The 13,833-nt window shown below is 39.0% G+C and overlaps 1 protein-coding gene across 7 annotated transcripts in view; it reads right to left on the bottom strand.

Annotated features, from left to right (window-relative positions):
* PIK3CB (phosphatidylinositol-4,5-bisphosphate 3-kinase catalytic subunit beta) overlaps nt 1-13,833 on the bottom strand; it is a 117,844-nt gene that overhangs the window by 59,834 nt on the left and 44,177 nt on the right. For 5 of the 7 annotated variants that reach the window (XM_087740127.1, XM_087740128.1, XM_087740126.1 and 2 more), the window contains one exon: nt 3,077-3,196. The exons of 1 other annotated variant lie outside the window; for it this stretch is intronic. The gene's annotated coding sequence lies outside the window, so the exon portion shown is untranslated. Of the gene's footprint in view, nt 1-805; nt 824-3,076; nt 3,197-13,833 lie in introns of those variants that run through there. One more of the 7 variants, XM_087740130.1, reaches the window with a different exon arrangement.

Below are 13,833 nucleotides of genomic sequence, written 5' to 3'. Positions count from 1 at the left end.
CCTGATTGGGTCAGTTTCTTACATAGAGCAATCTGGTCTGGATCTCTGCAGTTAGTTTTCTTCCAACACCAGCTTCAGCATCACCCACTACACAGATTCAGAGGTGGCTGGTCATAGACATTTGTTACATGAACAGGACTGTTCAATGCTGAACAAGAGTTGAAAGAAATCCAACAATTCAAGTCTAATGCAAATATTCAGATGTATTGTATGCATCTTTTTCATGACACTTACTTATAAAGACAACTTGAAATATAATGCCATTTGGTAGAAAAGAATAATCCTAAAAATCACACACAATCAATATTTTTGTCATGGAGTTACTGGTAATAAAGCCAAAAGTAGTCCTGGCCATTCATCATAAGGACCAAAAATAATTAAGATTATCTAAGAATCACAGACTAATTTAGGTTGGAAGGGACCTCTGGCACTCACCTGGTCCCAATATTAGTTTCAACACTGAAGTTAAAGCATGGTGCTTAGGAGTTTTCACAGTTAATTTTGAAAGTCTCCACGGATGGAACCTCCACAGTCTCCATGAGCAACCCGCTCCACTGCTTAACCACCCTCACACTGAAATTTCTTTCCTTACGTTCAACTGGAATTTCTTTTGTTGCAACTTGTGCTTTCTGCCACTTGCATTCTGTCTTTCCCTCCACCTCTCAGACATCTGGCCACACCTTCTCTATAATCCTTCTTCAGGAGGCGGAAAACTCCAGTAAAGATCTTTCTCTTCTTGTCTTCTCCAAACAAAGGTCATGCACACCCCCCACCTCGAATATCACATGCTGCAGCCCCCGATCACCTCAGCAGCAGCCCTCCGCTGGCCTCTCCCCAGTTTGTGAACATCCCTCTTCTTCTGGAGGGCCTCGAACCGGAGGCGGTGTTCTGGATGCAGCTTCCGAGGTGCTGAGCGGAGGGGAACAACCGTTTCCCGTGACGGGCTGGCTGCCCTGCTGCCGTGTGGTTCGTCTTCGCCGCCGCAAGGGCGCATTGCTGACTTGCGCTCAACCTACGGACTCCCAGAAAAGCTGCTTGCTACCTTAGAGGCTTTAGGAGCTGCCTTTAGCACCCAGACTGGCGCGTGGGGTTCGTTTAAGACTTCATGAGAACTTCATCTGGCTTTTCATCTGTGAATACAGACACTACCCAGACTTTATTTTCATGTTTTTAGGACCTTAATGAAGGATTCCAATTGCAAACAACTCTGTGATGACTGAAATATGTACAAGCATACACAAATGTCCAATCAAAACAAACAAACAAACAAAAAAGGGTTTAAAAATATTTCCCCAAAAAGGACAAATTAGAATCAATTTAGGTTATAACATCTGAATTCTCTAAGTCCCTTAAAAAAAAAGGGGGGGGGGGGCAGGAAACACAAGTTTACTGGCTACTAAACACGAGTGAGTTTTGTGCCTGGTATAAGCCTGTATACAGTGATTTAAAATGACTAAAGCTGTCTCCAGTGGACATATTTCATTTGTTTGCAGAGCTCAGTTTCAACTTTATTGCCCATCTGTTTCAGTAACTTGATTGCCGGAGTCAAGAATTAATTTGTCAAAATAAATGTGAACGCAGCAAATGGGTATTATTTTATTTGGACATTGTGACAGGTGCCTGTATTTCTACTACTGTTGTCTAGTAAGTCAATAAAAGACAAATAACTTCGTACATCACAGTTTCTGAAAACTTCAGAGGCCAGAATTCAAGTATCAGGTGCTACAAGAACCCTTCGCGAGTATGTTTACCAGTCACTTGACATATGGCCTAGATCAGATACTAATACAAATTTACACATGCCGACTTAAAATTGTAGCATTTGCTTCAAGTACGTACAGAAAAGGAACTAACACGCACATCAACCTCTTTAATTTCATGTTTAATTGAAATTTTATAATAATTTATTTCTTGCCTTTAAAAAAAAAAAAGTTATCGATCCAAATGTGTTATTCTGCCAGTTAAAAACACTTTGGAAAAAATACCAAGTAGGAAAAGTTTAGCTTGCCTGACTAGGTTTCACAGACATTTTTCTACCCAGATTATGACACCATGTACACATCCCTTTTTTAAAGAAGAAGCTTAAAAGAGTCATTTCCTCTTGGCAACAAAGCAATATGCCAAAATATACTTGTTGTAAACTAAAACCATTTTCCACCCCCCTTCAGTTCTAATGGCCAGATATTTTTCATTCCTAACTATGCATTCAAGTGTATTTCCAATGACTCCCGCAGAATTACATTCACATAGCATGAGGAAAATCTGCATCAGACAGAAAATTATGCAGATTTTTTCCCAGTTTCTAACCTCTACGAGAATATGTTTACACATCTTACAATCTGATGGAAACAAGGTGACAGAAAAATTATTACACTTCCCATCTCAAGCAAGTGAAGCACACAGAAATTAAGAATTATACTGTATAAGTATATAAATGTTCAGGTATCTAGTACCAAAAGGTGCAATCCACAGTCCCTGAGTCAGGTAGCTAAGCTTCTTATATCATGAGACACACGTGTCTCAGCCTAGAATTCACAAAAGCTAGACGTTAACTAGAAACAATGAAGAAAAGACATATGCGAGATTCATAAATTGAAGATTTATGCTAGCTTGATAGATGATGGAACTGCGATACCAGACAAATACTAAAATACAGACAACAAAAATATCAAAAGTCCCACAGAAAGTGCCAGGAGTGAAAAGTTACAGCCAAAACACCAATTATATTTTCAAATTCCCTGGAAGATACAGGCAGGGCTTTAACTTTTGCCAGGGTTATATGTAATCGCATCTATACTAGGCCACTTCCTGCTCAAAACCATACCCAGAATACACAGGAGCCAAGAGAAAAATCTGAGGCCCATCTAAATTTCATAAGACACAACTGCTTCCAAGATGGGAGATGCTTTGATAAGGGTCTAAAAGAGTGCCCATTACCATCTGATCAACTGAAATGAGTATAAAGTCACTGATTTATTTTTTTTAATGCAACTATAACAAATACAATAATAGCCTAATAACCATGCTACTGACTTCACAAGCAAAAAAACCCAAAACAAAACACTGCAATACTTACTCCAGAGAACCTGTTCCTGTTTCAGTCTGACTGTGTAGTGAAGATACTTTTATTAAACATCATTTGCTTACTATTACCCTTGTTTTCTCGGAAGGTTCCACAAGATGACCTAAATGTAACCTAAAAAAGGCAAAACACAACATAATGTAATTAAACAAATGAGAAAATCAGCAATTTATAGTTGGTTTAATAGCTCCATAAACTTTTTGTGCAGAAATATCTAATTAACCACACATTTTCATTCTCTTTGAATACTACAGTACCATATTCATATTACACAATCTAACAATTAAATGAATGTCAAATCCTCGAACACTAGGTTACCAGAAAGAAAAACAGAAAGGAAAAAATATTCAGACGTCATTTATTCTAACAATATAGGTATCATAGTCATGAATTGCACAGTCAAAAACTTTTCTAGCTGCTACAAATATTTTTAAATTTTTGTACACTCAATTTGGATCAGATCAACAGATGTCCATTGCAATTAAAGACAAAAGAACACCCTCCTAACCACATCTGTTTTACACTTGGCTGTAAGCTGGTTTTTGCCCCCCCTCCTTTTAAAAAAAAAAAAAAAAAAAAGTGTAACGTCATCTGTAGTTCTGTTGTAGAGAATTTGAGTTGATGACACAAGTGATCCCATCTTCCTATTCACATTTCAACTCGTGAAACAGCAGGAGAAAGGTTCAATAGGTCTCCTCTTACCAACATCCTGCAGACGTACAGGACAAAGTCTCTCCACAGAGCCAAACCATCATCTCCATTCAGCTCTACCTTGCAAACCAGGCTCTCAGCAAAGTGAAATAAACAAAAAAAAATTTAGACCCCTTGAGAACAAAGCAGTGCTATCAGTTTGCACTGATATTATCTACAGGTTTGTAGGCCAAGCCACAAAACACAAGGCTTGTAACTACGCTCCTCCTCCCATAAACAATTCTTTTTCTAGACCACACTATGTGGTCCACGCTGTGCTTGTAGGAACTCAATGCAGTATAGTGATCAGGAACAAGGGCTGTCATTCCCTCTGTCCCACGCAGAGCAGAACCTCTCTAGGGATCAGCACATAGAGCACTGTGAAGCAACTTAGTTTCTTCAGTGGCTGTGAGGGAAAAATAGTTGCTGCTCTATTTGCTTAAGTCTGAAAAAATTAAGTTACTGCTCCATGCACAACCTTCTGAAAATAACCTTGTGGTGCATAAAGGTACGAACTAGTCCAGAAACTTTTCATGATTAAAGCCTAGGAGCCTACAGGAGGCAACAGCCAAAAAGGAAGACTAGAAAAAAATGAAGGCAGCCTTACATGATTTAGAAATTCCAAGGACAAAGGAACAGTGTGAATCTCTTATAACCAATGCTAAAGTACCAGTCTGGCATTAATATTTCACAGTCATGTCAATATTAGTGTTTATGGAGCCAGAAAAATCAGAATCAAAAGCTAGTGGCCAGAAGGCAGGAGCTTGGGAGGGGGTGTGAAATCCATCATACTGTAGATACAAGATAAATAGTGATTACTTCCAGAACTTTCACCTGAGGAAGCAATCTTTCATGATCTGTCACCCTTCGGGGGGGGGGGGGGGGGGGGGACACGGGACGGACACAGCATATGTCTGAAGTACCATACCCTGGGGCAGAAGCAGGATGTTATTTTTACTAAAAATTGGATCTCCCAACCTTCTAGAGGTCTCTGGCTAACTAGTCACGTGATGACAAATCAGATGGTGGGAGCCTAACACACCATTCACAGGAAACCTTTCATGGGAACCCTACCAGCACCAACATAGCAAAGAATGGTGTTCTGAAATTGCATATATGCCACTGCTAGTATATACGATATAAATTTACCCAAACAACAACAACCGCTTCCATAGAGGTTGGCAAGCCACAGAGAAGCCTCCCAAATGCAATGTGGGAATTACAGGCAAAATGCACAATAGTAGTTTTCCAGTATCAGCACTGATACACTGGGAAAAAACTGTGACCTTATTGCTTCCCTATACCATACTATCTACCCATTTTATTAAGTTCATAAATGGGAACAATGTGTAACACAGATGTGTTGTCAGATTTCTCGACTAAGAATGCATTTGAAAAAAAAAAGAAAACCAAACAACGCTGGACTAGAAAAAATAAAATGCACTTTGTGAAATAACTCAAGTACCAGAAGAGAAAGCAGGCAGTCATATTAGTACTGCAGTTCCTGCTCCAAGCCTTCTACTGTCCTTTCTTTTCGTATCACATAGTGCAGACTGTGACCTGGAATGGGAGATGGCTGCTTGGCTCCTATGATGCTTCAAATCATTCCCATCTTACACAGAGTCAACCTCCTGCACTGTATTCCTATCTAAGACACTGGTGAGGCAAGGAAGGCTAATGCTCCTCATGCCTTATTCAGAATTTGGTGAGAAATAAAAGAAACCTGTATTAGCACAGTGGTCAATGCACTGGCATCCAATCTGAGGGTTAGGCCCATGCATAAAGCCCAGAAAATACCTAGGGTCCATAAACCGTACACATTTAACAAGCCAGTACATTGTGAATAGCTCCTGTTACAGTTTATCAATTCCTGTGCTCTCCACAGTCTCTTGCTTGCTAGATTTCTGCTCGCTTCCCTACAGCTCTCTGTCCTTTTTCCCTCTATTCTCACAGTAGTTTGCATCTCCACTGCAATTCAGACATGACACTGACAACAGGCTTCCTGCTGGTCTTCTGCAACCAGCTGTACACTGAGTACAGCCAGGGGAACGACCAGCCCTCCAGACCTTAAAACATTTCTGATGCATACAGCCAAACTACCCGCTACTATATTCAAGCACTAGAAACAAGTCTTTCATTACAGGATCACAGTGCACAGCTTTATTTTTCTAGCTAACCAACCTTTCTCATTTTACAGACCAGCAGAACAGAGGTTATGAGAGATGGTTATCAGCGTAACTGCAGATCACATCATGGTCAACCTTTCATATACCAGCACACTTTGTACCCTCAAAGCACAACTGGAAAATTTTTCAAAGGCTGGTGACTATATTACCTAACAGATCAAGGTACAAACTCTGCTGGCCTTTTAACTACCATAAACAGCTAGCGAGAACTCCAGCTACATAAGAAAACATGCAAGGCAAGTGCTTGACTCCCCATGCCTGAAGGTATTTAAAAGACGGGTAGATGTGCTGCTTAGGAGCATGGTTTAGTAGTGGAGTTGGCAGTGCTAGGCTAATGGTTGGACTTGATGATCTTAAAGGTCTTTTCCACCCTAAACAATTCTATGATTCTGTAAGTATAATCTCTGGGAACAGAGTAAAGATCAAAAGGGCTTGAAGCAACTGCCTCAAGCAGTGAACACAAACTGGACTCTCTGATGAGCACACACCTTTTCCCCATTGCATCTCCCTGGGGAATGTGGGAAAAATAGAACTGTCACCTGGACATTACCAGCAGGGCCTCCTTCATGGGTCCCAGTTGACTGTGAGCTCAGCCAAAAACACAACACAAAACCACCTTGGGCACTTGACCTTGGGTCCACACCCTGGTACCACCAGGGACCTAACAGGAATCCTATTCCATTTCAGCTTGCAACTTCTGCATGAGAAGTTGTATTTTGCGAAATAATCATTTTTGTGAATCATTTCATTACACCTTTATTAGACAAATACTGGTTTTATGCAAGTCATAACTGGTTTAAAAAAAACCATTAACAATCTTATGAAATAATTCAGGAGTCATAAAATTGTGCGGTGACAATCAAAATGCCTGTGACAATACAGTAAAACTTTCTGCAGTTCTATAGCTACCCTCTATACTTCTTTATGTTCACAGAAACACTTATCAATGTACGACAAAAAAAATTGTACCACAAGGGAAGAAAGGGGGAAAATGCACAAGAAACTTTTGCCTAAAACTCCTGTGTGACATCTAATGTAAAACAGAAACAATTATAAGCCAGGGAAGTAGGCCACTCGCACAAAAAGAAAAAAGAAAAAAAAAAGGAAAAAGAAAGAAAAAAGAAACACTCATTCATAAGCAATAGAAAATGCCACATAGAAAATACTCAGCTAATTGTGGCCCTATGGTTGTCTACTCTCTAACAATTTCTAGACCTATCAGTCAGGCTCCTCTGTGAATTCTGCCAGAGCACACAAAGACACCATTTGTTAGAGAGGATACTCTGGGTTTGCGTTAGGATAAGGAACTCTGAGTGGGTTGAATGACATGATACAGCAGTTTCTTGAGTATCTTCCTCTCTGCAAATGAATCTCCTACTCTGGAAGAATGCACTGAGGAAGGCATCAGAACCAGTGCTCAGAGCACTAGCAGATGTTTTGGACAGCAATACATAGAGAAACGTATAGCTAGGGCATTTTATTGCTTTTGATTCACATCTTGAGCTATCTCAAAGCTGTCTCATGCATTTCATGCTCTCAATAGCACCGAAGATCGGACAAGTGAATGTCAAACTGAATTAGCTGCTGTAGCACCCACTCGGCAAGGAAGAAACTCACCATTTCACCGAGTCTGAGACAAGAAGCAGATTAACCATCAGTAACCACACTAAATATCTTCAAATGAAAAAAATACTAAGAAATATAAAGCAACATTCTTTTCCCTCCTTCCTCAGTCCTAGGTTTCAACAATAATAGGCACAAAATTCTTCAAGAACTTTCACTATCAGTAATTAAGCCATTACAACCCAAGTTCAGGAATTAAAACAGTGAGAAAAAGAAGAACTTGCAGCAGTGCACATTTGGCTAAATCACAGCGACTTCCAGCTTCCACATACTGCACATCTTAGTGCAAATGTTGAAAATGCAAGTTAAAGCCTGAATCTAAAAAAAATATTGCCTATATATTGCACAGAGTTCCATGCAGACTGATCCAAACAGTAGAACTGTACATAAGCGTCACCCAAATTATGCAGTGCCCATAGCCTCTTCAATGGAAGAGGCCAGTTTTGATCTTTTAAAGGTGACACTTACTTCTGCACTAATATCAAGAGACAAAATATTTTATTGATAATGGACAGTGTACTGTTACACACACAGCACTGTTCTTCCTTGTGTTCTACTTTCACAGCTGGTGGTGGTTGGTCAAAAAACAATAATATCTTTTAAAAAAGCAAGCCTCAACCTTTTCTGAAATGTGTCACTTCAAAACACAGAACACAATTGCTCTATGAAACCCACCTATCTCATACAAAATCTTTTTAACCAAAACAAAACAGGCATATAGCTACAAGCTCTCATCACGTAAAAATACCCACAGACAAAAAAAAAAAAAACAACAACCAAAACAACTAACAAACAAAAAAACCCCAAAAAACCCAAAAACAAGCAGAGACAGAAACTGCAGAATACCAAGCTCTAACCCAAATGAGTTGCAAAAAAGAGATCTATGTCAGAACTACAAGTCAATTTACGGCCTTTCTTTTTCCTTAAGTCAGACAAAACAAAGACCACAAAGCATTTTCACGAATAACTAAAAAATGTGGGTCAGTGTTATTCTTTAAGTTAAATGGATAACAGTTAGAAACATGATTTGAAGCTAAATTCAGTCACATGTCTTCATTACGAAGAACTCAATATCATAATTACATTTATCCAGTGGGTGATTCAGAGCAGGAGCTCTGTACTCAACTGCTATGAATCACCCTCTAACGATGCCATGTTCACTCTACCCAGAGAGCCAGCCTCACTAAGCTATGGCTCACTTCTGAAATCCCCTTCTGTGTCCAACAGGCTTGTTTAAAAGAAATTTATACTCACACAAGCACATACTAATATGCTTTACAATAAATCAGATTTTTTTTAAACTTGATTATGCACACTGCTGAATTCCTTTCAGTTTAAAACAAAGTTTTCATCAACTCTTTATTTTGAAAATACTGATTTCTAACAGGGTGTCAGTTACTGACATTTTAATTTAATGGGGGGGGGGGGGAATCCCTCTTTCACAGTGATATATCCTGATGGTGTTCAGGGTTAAGTAACCCAGTAATCCTCCTACTCACTGTAGTTTCGAACTCAGTATGGTTGAAGTTGTGAGGCAAATGACAGTCTTTTGTCCTTACAATAAAGTCAACAAAAGAGCAGAAGACTTAGGGTTCTTATTGGCACTGGAAAATGAAGGACCTTCAACTAAAGGAGCAAAGAACAGATACTTCCAGATGGCAAGGCATCACCTGCATGATTTAGGATCAACAAACACACACCTAAACAAAAATAATTTACTTTTATTTTCCCAGAATTATTCAACCATTTTTCTTCTGCTCTGCCACCTTCAAAAGAAATGCCTCTGGGCAAAGCCGAAGGGGAATACCTCACTGTGAATGAAGCTTCACAAAAAAAGACTCTAGTAGATGGCAAATTTTGCCTCTCGTTCTGTTAGGCAACCAATCATTCTCTGATTGGAGAGCAGTGTGCTGAAATGAAGATCAGCAAAGTCTCTGTAAATGGGAGAGGGCTGGCTCCTAGTGCTGATAACTTATAACAACTACAGAATACCAAAACATCCTAGGAGAGATTCTGAGCTGGAGAACGTACTAGATCTGAGGATACTCTTACAGTTCAAAAAGCTCAAAGTTCTAGGCTGCACATGACCATTTTATAAAAACAGCAGTGTTTTTATGATTTCAGATGACTCACAAACAACTGCTTAGATTTGTTTCATATTGGTTCATAAACACAAAGTCAAATGAGTAACACTTTCCAGCTCATTTCCAGTTCCAATCCGGTTTAGGGCACAAGCGATTACCCAACTGGTTCAGTAGCTCCAAAGCTGGTGACAAAGAAATTAACAGTTTAGATCGAACAGACTCATCCGTGTGAAGACGTAAGCTCCCCCACCTCCTCCCAGCTCACTTACACCTCCAGGCCAGTGCTGCAGCTTTTCTAACTCTGGCTCACTAAGTCTGGCTTACAAAAGTGAAGAATCAGAAGCTGTGATCACAGAGTGGTGCTCCTCTTCCAAGAAATCCATACCTACATTCACATGCACATGCGCACACACACAGAGCGTGAAGCTCAAAGGCTTGAGGCTGAGCCAACTTAACCACTGAGCAGTAGTTTAGGCAGATGCAAACAAATCCACCACCCTGCACAAGCTCTTGTGACAACTACAGAGATGTTTGCAAGAGTTAATGAACTGCCAGTCAACCGGTCTGCAATCACTGTGCACCCTCAGCAGTCACACTACTAAAATTCCTCTTTCTGAATACTAAAATAGATTGCAAGCAATAATAAAAAATTTGGTTCTACATGGATTTTCATTACATTTAAAGCAGTATTTGAAAACAGACATCTTGGGGAGGGGGACATTACTTGCCAGCAGCGCAGCAATTCCTATACCTGTGAATTGCCAGTGAAGCACTGGTTCCTTTGGTCCTGTATCACACCACAATTATGCCCCATACTTTTGTTTTAAAGCCTACTTTGAAGCTAAGTTAATTATTGGGCAGAACACAGAACACAAGGACTTGTTAAGGAACAAAATTACCTCCACACCATCATTTTTTGATAAAGAAATCTTATATTCATTTAATGAGCTCAAGGCCATTTTCAGACATTCTAAAGTTTATTAAGTCCTTCTCCCTTATTTCCCTCTGACTGGCTTAAACTCTGAAAGACTTAAGGTGCATAGCTCTTGCTGACTAGGCATTTCCTCAGAATCCAGGACACCTGAATATAGCCTTTATTATTGATGCATTTTCTACTCACTAGCATGTCACAGGTGTAAAAACACTGCAAAAAACCCTACTGGTTCCACCCAAAAGTTACTAAATGAATATTTATTTGCATTTTAAACAGAGAAATAAAACACTGAGTCTTCATCTTGGCTCTGCAAAGATCTTACCACAATTATTTAGTTACTTGAAACATTATTAACAGGACTACTCATGATTTCTGTTTCTTGTGATCTCTTCTGTGTAGTCTATTTTCTTCACTACTTTCACATGCTGATGTTTCACTTCCCATTTACGTTCTGTTAAATGCCTAATATGGTGAAACTATGCAAATTTACTCCTATTTAGTTCCCAAATTCTGCTTTTTCTTGTGTGCATATGTAATTTTATATAAATGAGAACACATTAGTAGAGTTAAATAGCAAGACTAAACAATTTTTCAGTAATTGTTATGGAGCCATTTTGTGAAGCTACTTCCCACTCTGCTCCAGATACCAGTTTAAAGGCTTTGCTCTTTATGATTAAAACAAACTCCAAAGCATGGATTGCAAGAGATTATGAAAGAACACAGTAGTGTCTAGCTCAGTGTACTTCAAAGACATGCTGCTGCAGTCCAACTTGCTGTTTTATTCCAAATATTACCACATGATAAACAGCAACAGTATTTCATCACTAACATCACATATATAGTAAATACTATCTGAAACTAAAAGTAATCACTAAGAATATTTCTTGTGATGAAGAAGGAAAAATTCAAACATCTAACAAAAGCAGTTTACCTTCAGCTATATCCAACACTCAAAAGCAAATCTATTAAGTTCTCTTAGGTAATGAAACACTGTGCATTTTAATTTGCTCTTGCTCCCCACTCCCCCCTCTTTCAGGTAGTGAGACTTCTATTGCCTCATACTGTGGTGCTGAAAACTCAGGGTGTTATCAAAGGAGTTGCATGTTATATGCCAGAACGTACAAATTCAGGTTCTCAGTGCGTGTATGAAAACCATGCAAGAACCTCAACCGTGTTACAAAACAGAAGGGGACAGAGAGTATCACTAGGGGAACGTGGAAGCAAGACGAGCAGCATTTGAAGAAAGCAAGGACAGCCACCCTCCTGCTCGTATTAGCTGCTCAACAGTAAACCCGATATGCATTTAAAGGGGTGGGGAAAACCAGGAAAAACTGAACAGAAAATTAGTAGCAAGCCTGAATACAAGTTTGGGCTTTTGGTTTAATTCTTATACTTCCTCTGAAACACTGAAATGACAGAAGCTTTACGACATCCCTATTCCTTCTAGCCCCTATGTGTGAATTTAAGGTTGGCAGTACAATGGCAATCAGTGCACGGTTTACAATATAGAATGGAACTGGGAGTGATTTTGAGACAAAATTTTCTAATGTAAAATTAAACAATCACATTCCCAGGTTCTAATATAATCCTTTGCATTAATATCTATATTTATAGCAAGATTGTTTTATCCCTTTTGTTAACTATTTTTTCTTCAATGTAATAAAAGCTGCAATGCAATATATATTGGTAGACTGTCTCCCTTAATGCTTCTTTACATAAAAGTTCTATAACCTTCTCAATCATCTGGTACATCCATTATTTAACAAGAAAAAGTACGTGGTTATCAAAGATTCTGACTTAGAGCTGAGAAATAATTCCTAGCATCACCAACAATTTATTTTTTTTAGAAAACAAAATTGCCCTCCATATCAATAAACTTAATTGCGTTTGTTTATGCAAGTTACTACGTATCAAAACCAGGAAGAATACCTCAACCAGTATGCTGCTACCAGGCTCTGCTCACGGAAGTTTGGTTGGCTTTTAGGTGGGTATTTTGAGTTTGCTTGGCACTTTTTCCAGAAAAAAAAAAAAAGTAAAAATATCAAGTATAATTTCAGCATGACAACTCATAATATTACATAATTTAAGAATCCTAAATTTGCACTACTCCCAGGCTAGAAGCAGGGGAGTGCTTAGTTTAAAAAAAAGACAACCTTCCTCTCATCAAAGCAACAGTTCAAATCTGGATTTGGATCCAAAAGTCAGATTTTAATAGTATTCATATGTTTTACACTGCTTTTAGACATATTATCTAAAATTATAGAACACAATGTAAAAAAAAAAAAAAACCAAAAAAGACAAACAGGAAAGAAAAAACCCAACCAAAAACCTCTATTTTCATCAGCTGCAATTCTCAGCATAGTAATTTAGACTATATGGCATTTTTCAGCTTCCTTCATTAATGAAAAGGTTTCAGTAGATTAAAGAACTATCTTTTCTACAGGCTTATTTCTGACAGAAGTAAAAGCTTTTCATGGCATCAGGGAACACTGCAGTGAGAAATTTACTTCTATATTCTGAGAAGGAACAGAGCTATAGTAGTACTAGAGCTGTAACTTGCTCTAAGTACCCTTTCCAGTGCATTGCCATGTGTATTCCCCTCAGGGAATTTCACACACAGAGTAGCAACAGCTATGACCCTGTGTGATAGCAGCACTGGCAGAGCACAGAAATACTTGGGGAATAAGCTTCCTCCATAAAGAGAGCAATCTGCTTGGGAGATCTCTAACACAGGTGAACGACTTCTTACCCTTAGTATCGTAGATACTATGGTGAATAGAACTGCTCTAACCACATTAAGAATAATTCTATATTCAATATGATCAAATTGCAAAGCCATTCCGACACCAAGATGAACCATGAACAGCGAAATGGAATGAATAAAATACAACCCTCTCAACTTTCTGTGTAACATCTCTCAAACCACAAGACTGAAGAGGAACCTGATAAAGGCTGGATTGAAAATGAGACGTTCTCTGACATTTTCACAGGCAAGGTGTGGAAGGACTGAGGAGAGGAGGCAGCAGATGCATTCTGGAGAATGTATTTATCCTCCTGCTACCACCGAATTACGAGATCAATATTCAGTTTCTGGCAATAGGTACCTAAAAGCTCTCTCTTTCTCTGATAAATGAGAATGAGCTCCTCCTTCCAAAGCAAACCACTAGGGAGACTTTGTTTTGACAACTACTTCACTACGTCAGAACAACTTTCTGTTCCAGAGCATGTTGCTTC

Source organism: Nipponia nippon, unplaced genomic scaffold, assembly GCF_047370975.1.
Source record: "Nipponia nippon isolate SJK-2023a ecotype South Korea unplaced genomic scaffold, ASM4737097v1 scaffold_7, whole genome shotgun sequence".
NCBI lineage: Eukaryota > Metazoa > Chordata > Aves > Pelecaniformes > Threskiornithidae > Nipponia > Nipponia nippon.
The sequence above is the reverse complement of the archived record's forward strand: the minus strand, read 5'-3'. Positions and strand labels throughout refer to the sequence as shown.